The 10,750-nt window shown below is 39.7% G+C and overlaps 1 long non-coding RNA gene across 3 annotated transcripts in view; it reads right to left on the bottom strand.

The window, feature by feature from the left end:
* Positions 1 to 286: 286 nt before the first annotated feature.
* Positions 287 to 10,750, bottom strand: part of LOC149316952 (uncharacterized) — a 45,536-nt gene continuing 35,072 nt past the window's right edge. For all 3 annotated transcript variants that reach the window (XR_016280725.1, XR_016280724.1, XR_016280723.1), the window contains 3 exons: positions 10,537 to 10,695; positions 7,026 to 7,174; positions 287 to 2,392 (listed from right to left, as the gene is read on the bottom strand). This is a non-coding gene — a long non-coding RNA (uncharacterized LOC149316952). The remainder of the gene's footprint in view (positions 2,393 to 7,025; positions 7,175 to 10,536; positions 10,696 to 10,750) is intronic.

Below are 10,750 nucleotides of genomic sequence, written 5' to 3'. Positions count from 1 at the left end.
AAAAGTCTCGTAATGTTTTCATTGACTGAAAGATTCGGGGGAAAGAAAAATCTCCCTGAAGTGGTTTTATGGCATACATAGGCATTCCCCCACCCTTTTAAAAAATACCATTCTAGACCAATCTTGGCCAATTCAGCCATCCAAGACTAATACAGACATCCAGGTTTCCAGGCTCATTCATAGTCACTGATTGTGTTGGTGGGATGCTGCTTGCACAAGCAATTTCACCTAACTGAGGACTCTGGACACCTGTCGTGTGTATATTATGACTTTCTACGTCAGTTATCTAGTACAGTAATCTGTTTTCAACATTGAGGAATCTGATGTTTTTAGAAGCTCACATAGAAGTCATGCTTGTACTGATCATGTATGTAGTGTCTCCCCATTATATAATAAGAAAAGATATAATGCCTGTGAAAGCAGAAACTGCATCCACACTGCATAAATGACCCAATTTGATGCCACTTTAACTGCTATGGCTCAGTGCTGTCAAATTCTGGTCACTGTACTTTTATGAGACATTTAGCCTTCTCTGTCAAGAGAGCTCTGGTGCTACAACAAATTACATTTCCCAGAATTCCATAGCAATGAGCCATGGCAGTTAAAGTGGTGTCAAAATGGATTATTTCTGCAGTGTGGATGCAGCCAGAGACAGTTCTTGGACAGAAGAAGCATGCTTCCTCCCTAGTTTTATTTAATGCTAATGCAGGGGACACCAGGTCACTCGAATTAGTGCCCACAACCCCTGAAATAGTTGAAGAATCCACTTATAAGTCCTGAAGCCCCAAGCTGCAGGAGTTAGGAAGCAACAATTTTATTATTGTAAAGTTAAACTATAAGAATAGACATGGAGAAGCTCTGGTTTGAAAGGCTGCACTGAAATATATTGACGTGCTCCCATAGTGAATATGTTTTTTTTTTTCTCTTAAGGGGAAATTCCTCATGAAGAGGAGAGGAAAAATCTGCAAGACATCAAAGCTATGAAGTCTGAATTATTTTTTAACAAAGTTTCAGCAGATGCACATACCACAGTATTCAAGTACTCAAAGTCCTTTTGGGCATCAATTACAACAAGACATTTTAAAATTTTACTTCCCTCAGCAAATGGATAATGCCTGACATGTCACTGATTTATCAGATACTGGCTTTCTTTGATCGATACCGTCTAGCCAGGTCTTTAACAAAATTATGAAAATGAAAATAGTATCTTCAGTCAGAAGAAGAATGACTCTCATCACCATTTCCGGTAACCTCTTTACAAAGGTGGTAACTATCTATGCCTTCCATTGAGTCTGAATCTAAGTTAAAAGCTTATGAAATAATTGTATGAGATCACATTCATATTTATTTTTTCCCATCTATCAAATGTTGATGGGGGAAATAATCCATTGAAGCAAAGAGCATTCACTTGAAATGTACTCCGGCTTCCACTTTGTTTGAGGAAGGGAATTCGTAAATCAAAGAATGCATGGATAAAATGGAGTTTGAAAGAAGAAAAGAGGAAGACCAAACACTACTGACTCTGTTGGAATATGCCACAAGTATCATTTCACTAATCTTGGTATTTTTATAACCATTCTTCATTTTAAAAAATTATATTCTTTTGCATAACAAGTAAAACAAAATGCATTTAGTGTAAACCTGAACAACCATAAACTTAGAAACTGAGGGATGAAGCAGACGGGCCAAATGGAGTGATCAGCATCTGCTCTGGCCACGATCACTCCAGAACTGCACAGTGACTGGAGACTATGGTCCTGAAGCCATCTGCTGCCACAATCCCAAATGGGTGCTGGCAGGAGCAGCTTTTTGCCACATTAACTGGTCCCAGAGGAGCTTCTGGCCCCTTCGGAGGCATGCATCATTTGAATGCCATGCCTCCAAAGTGCCCGGAAGGTGCTTTATTTGGACCATCTGCTTCAGGCCAAAATGACTAACTGGTGTAAGATCATCAAAAACAGATATGGAAATATCACAAAATTTTAACACTTTAGGATGAGAAGTTCTAGTACCATTTGCTCCTTGCTGTATTGTTTTTGTACTATCAAGAAGGTATTTTTAAACACAGGAATGTTCAAATATATTTTTCCTGCAATCTAACTTGGTAATTCCTACTTCATTTTCTGCATGAGCAGACTGGGCTAAATCAATATATGCATGCTGACAATCTGATAAACAGTGGTGTATCATGTACATGGTTATGTGCAGATCATGTTGTGTTCAGTGAGATCCATTATTGTTTGAATATGTATTCATAGTATATTCCATGCATGGTCGGATGACACCAGATGGACTGGAGGGAGGGCTCTTCTTTTTAGTCCAGGCCAGGGACTTAGTCCCATTCCAGAAGGCCTTCAGTGCAGAGTAGACAAAATATTTTCATTCACCTTCCCTGAAAAAAGAGGTGTGATGATCATTCATTGATATTTGGTAAACATATGGACTTTTCTCACCCCCTTTAAATATTTATTAATGAGCTGAGAAATTTGCCACCTCTTTGGACTATGTGTAAGTATCTTCAGATGGTTCATTTGCAAATAAACTGTCGAGATAAGAATGTTAAATCAAAATTAATTCTGAATGGTTTTATAGCCTCAGTACTAAGTTGAACATTTAAACAATGTGTGTGTGTGCAATCTACACTTCCTTCTTTGTTGTTGATGTGTGCTTTCAAGTCATTTCTGACTTATGGCAACCCTAAGGCAAATCTATTGCAGGGTTTTCTTGGCAAGATTTGTTCAAAGGAGGTTTGCCTTTGCCTTCCGCTACAGCTGAGAGTGTGTGACTTGCCCAAGGTCATCCAGTGGTTTTCTCTGGTCTAACTTGCCTAATGCTTTTTAGAGCCATCTTAGATCATATGCTCCAGAGACTGCAAAGTGTGTCTGCCTATTCCTTCAGGTTGCACAGCTTCCATGACCTAGATGTTGTTGGTCTGCAGCTCGCAGGATTTCTCATCATTGGCTACACCAGCCAGGGGATGTTGGGACTTGTAGTCCAATAATAACTGGATGGCAATACGTTATGATAAAATAACACAGTGTCCCAAATACAGCTTTAAAAAAAGCACGAATAGCTACTCAATTAAATGGGACATCTGTATTTTCTGATGAGTTCAGAAAGAAACACATGGGCTTGGGTTAAGACCAACAATCTTTTAAAGTAGGCCCTAAAGTCTGACACTGACTGCCATAAAGCCACAATGTAAATTTAAGTTGTATCAAGGATGGGAACCAAGATGTTTCCACCTGAAGTCCAACATGCTAAATACATACTAGATTCTATTTCTATGTGTGTTAGCTGATCTAAATAAGTTGGGCATTACAGTATGCACTGGAGAGAAGGTGGTGGAGAGAATTAGAACTTGGAATTACCCACCCAGCTATAGGATCTGCAATCTAAAAAAGGCAATGTTTCCAAGCTCTGACAGATAAGGAACAATGCAACTGCATGAATATTTGTAGTTTCTTCAGAGAGCTGTCTCAGAGGACCACAGTGTGTTTGTGTGTGTGTTTCCTGAGCTACACAGAGTGCTTCTTCAACAAATCATTTTGGTTGGAATGCAACACATAAGGAGCCAAAATGGAAAACTGATCCCAGCTTGTCTTTACTATATTCATAAAAACTATACTTTGCCATAAAAGATACCTTTCCTCTCCTTTGTGTAATATTTTCTGTTTTAGGGTGGACAAGTTTGAATCCAGTCATTTGCAAAAACAAACAAACAAACAAACCAAAAAACCACAACACAGAATTTCATCATCTCATTATCAATATGTATGTACTAGTCTGCCTTTATTTATTATGATCTAAGATGGTCCCCAAAAGCAAAAAACCCACTCGGACATCTTGGGCAAGTCACACTCTCTTAGCCTCAAAGGAAGGCAATGACAAAGCCTCTCTCAACAAACCCCGCCTCAAAAAAATCCTGTAACAGGTTTGCGTTAGAGTAATCAAAAGTCAGAAATGACTTTAAGGCATGCAAGAACAAAAGTCAATTGCAACCTTTGCTGTTTTACTGTTCAGCTTAGTACTGGGGAAAGAAAGCCATCCAGAACATCAGGTTTCAAATGGAAATTCCCATGTGAGAGATGAAGCATTTTAACTTTTTGCATACTTCACCTGCAGGAAGAACAGCAAATATATTTCTCACCCTTCTTCAGGGATGATAAGAATTTTGGAATTCTATTCCTCCTTCCTACCTAACACTACAGCAAACAGCTGAAGCCTTGACTGAACCTTAGGGCAGGAGGCTCAGGAAAGCACAAGGTAGTCAATACATTAATGCTGGACAGAAGGAGACTTATAAACCCTGTTGGTTCCAGCTCAGAGATCAACAATGTTGCAATACTGAGTATAGCTATGCCCAATGCCTCCCCTCCTTCTATGAGGAGTGAAAATCCACCCACAGAAAGTACTGTGTGGGAGCAAAACAGTGGTTCTCTCTGTAGAGTAGAAAACCTATTTTAGGTTTTCAATGACAACTTTTGCCATTAGAAAGAAAAATAAAAGTTTTGTAAAACTGAACACAAAAATGACTCTAGAATATCATATACTTTCTCCCTAACTTGAAATGGGAGGGAAAAGCAATTTGCTTTTCTGTACCATTACATTTATTTATATTTCCCTTGCAATTTTTTTTATCATTATTGTAACCCATGGAATACACTTTCTATAGTCTAGCTGAAGAAACAAATCCCAATATTGTGGGTAGTTCTGGCATTTTCTCTTTGGCTAAAGACCATTCTTTGACAAAACATAAGAATGAATGCTAAGCCTTAGAAGACAGCCTGTTATTCTGTCAATTCATAATGGTAGCTTTTTAGCCAATGACCCAAGGTCAATTGCATTGTCTTTGGTGAAATATATAGAATTTGTTTCCAGGCTACATTTTACTGTGCCACAACCTGAAATCCATTTCCTCTGATAAATGTCAATACCTTTTCAGGCTTCGACATATATCTTTAAAAAAAAAAAAATAGGAAGGTAGATGAAATTACTTTTAAAAGGAAAGCCACTTAAACTACCCCTACAAATCATCTACATGCATTACAAGGTTTCTTGGGGAAGTGTAATGCAAATTGCAGTATGAGAGGTAATGTTCTGTGTTCATTATACCCCCCTAACCTATTCCAATATCTCAGCGGCAAGTGAGCAAACCAATGGTGGGGAGGGATAACCATCAGGAATTTTTAAAATGGATTTGCAGTTCACATCAGAGCTTGGAACATGCCTGTAACAAGTAGAGTTATAGTTCCAGGCTGAAAGAAGTAACAAGACTCCCTTGCTGTTTCAATTGTAAAGGGTATTTCATGATTCTGAGCCTGATATTTCCTGATTCTCAAAGACAGATATTTTAAGTTATATATTTAAAAAAAAATCTAGACCTCTTCTTTATGCACTTCACTGATCTAAAGATCCACAACAAAGCCTTGAACTATGTGATATTCCCCCAGACCATTCAGTGATGCCAGATACCCCATAACTATAAATATAACTAGAACATAATAGTTGTGCCACAAAAGGAATAAAGTTATGTCTTAAGTTACAATCATAATATAATGTCATTTTCCCCTCATTATTTTGGAAAATGAATTAATGGCAAGCAACTGATTATTTGTGTGTATTTTCCTCCATGCTTTGGTTCATACCACTATAGTTTCAGCTTACGTAAGTATACATTTAAACATGTATAGAATGCCTTCCTAAAGAACAGAAGAAATATGTATAGAACAACAGGGGAGGAGGGAGTAATATATACTATTAATAGGATTTACTAGAATTTTTCTCTTGATAGAATGGATGGAGCCAGAGGTAAGGACTATATATGCATTAACACAGTCAATACCCAATTTAGATTACATGTTACTGCACTTGCTATGGTTGCATAGAGTCAGTTTTCAGAGAAGCAGTGTTTCAGCCAATTTGTTCCAAAACCAGATAATATATATTAAAAGAAAAAAGCAACTGAGGCTCTGTGCACACCGGCAGTTTGGGTCAGGTTGGTGTGCAGTTGGGGTATAGCATCTACACGATGCAAGCCCAAGCTCCATCCTAGGGTGGCTTGACATGACACACCGCACGGTGCACATCATCATACTGCTCCTCTGACACTGCGTCTGCACAACACAGCACCGAAGGAACACTGTAAAGCCTCAGTGCCACAGCTATTGCACTCATTGCAGGGTGCAAAAAAGAGTTGCTTTCTGTGGCTCCCTTTTTCACACTGCAAAGGCCAGATTGGGGCTGTGGTGTGCAGTTGCGGCAGCTACAATCTGACTGTAAAAGAGGTGGCTGGAGGCCACCCCTTTGGGGCTGTCTGCACAGCCCTTTAGTTACATATAAGCTGGACCCTTTTAAATTTTCATTTTTATTGTCTTTAAGAGCTCAGGTCTTGGCATACTGAACTATGATCTCCTTGGTAATTTACTCCACTGGTGTGGTTTTATGGAATGTTTATAATACTGTAAAAGAAAATCTGGTATCTTCTGAGTATTGTTCACTAAATAGAATTGTTTGTGTGAAGGAATGAAAAAAAGAAAAGAAAAGAAGCAGTCCTCTTTAAATGGCAAATCTGCACACATGTGTATGAGATTGAACTGGGAGATATATGGGGAAAGGGTGATTACAGAAATTGTATATGAACTTTGTGTTTTGTTCCTTCAAGCTGTTTTTGAATTATGGCGACCCCAAGGTGAACCCACTGAAAGGTTTTCTTGGCAAGTTTCTTCAGAGGAATGTTGCCATTGCCTTCGTCTGAGGCTTAGAGTCTGTGACTTGCCCGAGATCACCCAGTGGATTAATATGGCTGAGCCGGGATTCAAACCATAGTCTTCAGAGTCATAGTCTAATGTTCAAACCACTAGGTTAACCCTATGATAATTTTGTACATTGTTTGCTTGGGAAATACTTGGGGATGACCCCAAACAGTTTTCTTCCTGGAGAGTTTCAATGGCCGACCAGGGATTTGAACTCTGCTCTCTAGAGTCATAGGCCAATACTTAAACCTGTCCGCTGCACTGGTTTACCTGACATGTTGGGAAGTTGGTGTGACGGGTTGGTTATACAGTAGAAATGGCGATTGTTGAGACATGGTGATTTCAGACAGAGGTGGTGAGGTAATATTGTAGGGAAGACAAGCATGAGTGAAGCCTCCACTTCTGTGGCAAGAATCTAGCTGTAACAACAAAGAAGTAGTGGTTGGGAATGAGAGAGGCAAATGTGTTTATAAATTATATTTAATGGCAAACCAGTCATAAATTTGAAAATGGGTACAGTTTAATCAGGCAATGTTACTATTTGGTGTTTAGCTCTGACAATGAATGTCTCTGGAATGGATCTGTAGTTGCTGAATAAAGGTTTACTGAAGGCTAATCTGCATTGCAGGAACAGTGCAAAGTGACATTAATGAGGAGATTATCACACCACCCTTTCCTCTTGTTCTAAATGTGGGATGTAAACTTGAATAGGCGGATGTTATCACACATCTCCATGCCCAAACAGGAGGCATCCTTTACCCGATCCTGACTTCTATTCTTCGCAGAGTGTGGGAGAAGTCCAGATAAGGTATGGGATGCCTTGATTGGGTATGAGATGCCTCCTGCCTGGGCACAGAGCTGTGTGATAAAATCCACCTATTAAAGTTTACATCACACATATAGTGCAGGAGGAAAGGGCAGTGCAATAATTTCCTGTCATAGTTCAATGTTATGGTATCCTGGGATTTGTAGTTTGTTGTGGCAGCAGAGCTCTCTGACAGAGAAGGCTAAATATCTCACAAAATTATGCATACCAGCATTCCATAGCATTGAGCCATGTCAGTTAAAGCAATGACAAACTGCATTAATTCTGCAGGGCAGATTAAGTGTGAGTTTTAACTGCTGAAACCTAGGTTTCTCGACTTGATGTCCTACAGGTGACTTAGTTGTGAGCATAAACAGTTTATGATATAAACTGGAGCAAAGCAGTACATCATGGGTGAAGGAAAAATATACTTATGGTGAAAGAAGGGCACACTCTGTAGCAGTGGAGGCTAGTGGCTCCAATCTCAGTGGAGTGGTGAATCTGCTCTGGGTTCTAGGGGTCTACGGACCAGCACTTTGGGCTGGCCCGTAGGCATGGTGAGGGCTGAGCATCCGGACACTCTAGGTTTTCACCGTGCTGCATTTACCATGCCGCCATCTTGGTGCACGCCCATTTATACAGCAAGTGCCATGATGACACTTGTTTTGTGCAGTACCCAAGCAGCACTGTGCACAAAGGGCATCATTATGGCATGCGAGTGTGCCTATGGCACCCCATTCTGGGATGCAAAAAGAACCCGCCCAGAAGCAGGTTCTTTTTGGTCTCTCCAGAGGTCATGGTGTGTAGTTGCCACGGCCGCCTTCTAAGGCAAAAACAAACAAACAAACAAGCAAAACCTTGAACATTTTCAATCCACTTTAAATCAATCTACAGGCTGATTCTTATTCACGATTATGCACATTTAGTCCAATTGCTAGTCCAATTGCTATTAGTTTTTCTTTTCAGGAGGAATGTGATCATAAGCATTCACTCTTCACTGTCTGTGCGTGTGTGTTTATTTGCATGCACCTATCTATCATGTCCACTCAGTCTGAATGTCCAGTTTTCCACTAGACAGGGTCAATTTCACAGGCCATTCCATACACACACAGACATCACACAAACAAACAAAATAACTGTAACAGAGTTGTATAATCTTTTTGCCCCTTGGGTTGATGGTAGGGTGAAAAATGTAAAAATTCTAGTGAAATACCTAATGATTTATTTTAATGAGCTCATATGATAAAGATGGCATTAGTGTATCTCAGGCTCCATTTTAATGATAACAATAAAGCTTTAGACCTGGGGCCCTTTTACGCTACACCATTGTAGTACTAAGGCTGCACTCTAAACTGCCATGACAACATTTCATAGAATCCTTTTATTTCTAGTTTAGTAAGGGGCATTTAGAGTTCTCAGCCAGAGAGCTCAAGTGCCTCTACAAACCCAGGATTCTGCAGGATGATGGCATGGAAGTTAAAGTGGAATCGCTGGACTATAATTGTGTAGTGTGAAAGGAACAGTGCACTTCCTTTGGTATAGCTACTATGTACAGCACAATTCAAAAGCCAAGCCATTCTCCACCAACAGCAGCCTCTGGACCAGCCTTGAGCAAAGTCCCACACAGTCTATACTCATGCAAAGGGATCTTGTAGCACGCGAGACCAACTGAGAGAACAAAATGTGTATCATAAGCTGTCATAGACTATTTCCAGTTTATCAGCTGCAGTCTGCAACATCCCATGCTACAAACCTATTTCTCTCAGTTATGCTCAAAGGTGTTACAAGATCCCTTTGTATACTGAATCAGACAAATATGGCTATATCTTTATATAATCCAAGTAGTTCAACATGAAATTTGCTAAAGTGTGAATCACTGTATTTAAAAACAAAACAAAAGAGTTGAGCCGTCAGCCAAAGTTGATAAAAGGCACCCTAAGCCACTGACTTAACTGTGGCCTCTAGAGAGGAGGATGGATTCAGGACTACGGTGGTGTCTGCACAGGCCAGAATACTTTGGATGCAGTCTTGAGTATTATGGCCGCAGAGAAGCTCTGGCATCCTCCCATTACCTGAGGACCTCTATTGTGATGTTGGGCGGCTGTTCACATGCAGATTCCTCTGTGCCACTCAGTGTGGCCATCACCACAGCAAGTCACTTGTCCTAAGGTCAGAATGAGGCACTCTGCATCAATCGCATGTCTGGGTAGCTTGTTTTAGCCCTGGAGCCAACAGCCACTCTGGGTGGCACAGTGGGGTACACATGTGAATAGCTAAATATTCACCTAGCATGGTGGGGTGGGCATTTCAATTGGACCAAGTAGACAGGGCCTTGGTTACAGACAAGACTTGTCCACAGGGTGTTTCTAATTAAGCAGAAATAAAAATTTGCACAAACACAGCAATTCAGCAACATTTCAAAAATTATTTTTAAACTGAAATGTTTGAAATCTTGCCATTGAAATTTGTGAGAGAGTACATTTAATTTTAAATTTGGGTGATGAATTTTACAGGAATTATGTATAGACCTGCCAAATCCCTTTTCCCCTCTTTTCCTCTCACCTAAGACTCCATAAATCTAAAAGTACACATAACTGGGAATGCTGAACAAATTAAATAAGGGGATTTGCTTGATAATTTTCCATGTTCCTCTCCCTGGGCAGAATATGGGTAGAATCCAGTGAATGTATTTAAGCTCTTTTATTCTTTTTCACACATGAATTACATTCCAAGATTTCTCACAGCTTGATGACTCACAGCTGAATGGATGATCAGACTTTGAAAAGCATTGCGTGTGAGATATGTGTTGGGAGAAACAAAAACGTTACTTCTATGGTCACTGATCTGTGATAATTTTCTTTAGTGATACAATATTGATGGGTCTGTGAACTGGGCACTAATTTCTGGGCAGAGGGTTAAATCATGATTTCTTAAAACATTAGTGCATTCAAAATTCACTTCAGCTTGTAATTTTACCTGCAACATATACTTTAAATGGTTAGAATGGCAACCAAAACTATCCATACAATTTTCATTCAGACTGTCAAGGGCTCATCTTTCTCTCTCTCTCTCTCCATCCTTCTGATCATTTGTCTAAAGCATCTTGCAATGCATGATATTCTTCTTTGATGTTACCTCAAGTGAGAAAAAGATTAAAGTCGAGCTAGAATTTATTACAGATGACACTTCC

The sequence above is a fragment of the Sceloporus occidentalis genome, unplaced genomic scaffold, assembly GCF_023333645.1.
Source record: "Sceloporus occidentalis isolate IW3139 unplaced genomic scaffold, rSceOcc1.0.p SCAF_3, whole genome shotgun sequence".
NCBI classification, from domain to species: Eukaryota; Metazoa; Chordata; class Lepidosauria; order Squamata; family Phrynosomatidae; genus Sceloporus; species Sceloporus occidentalis.
The sequence above is the reverse complement of the archived record's forward strand: the minus strand, read 5'-3'. Positions and strand labels throughout refer to the sequence as shown.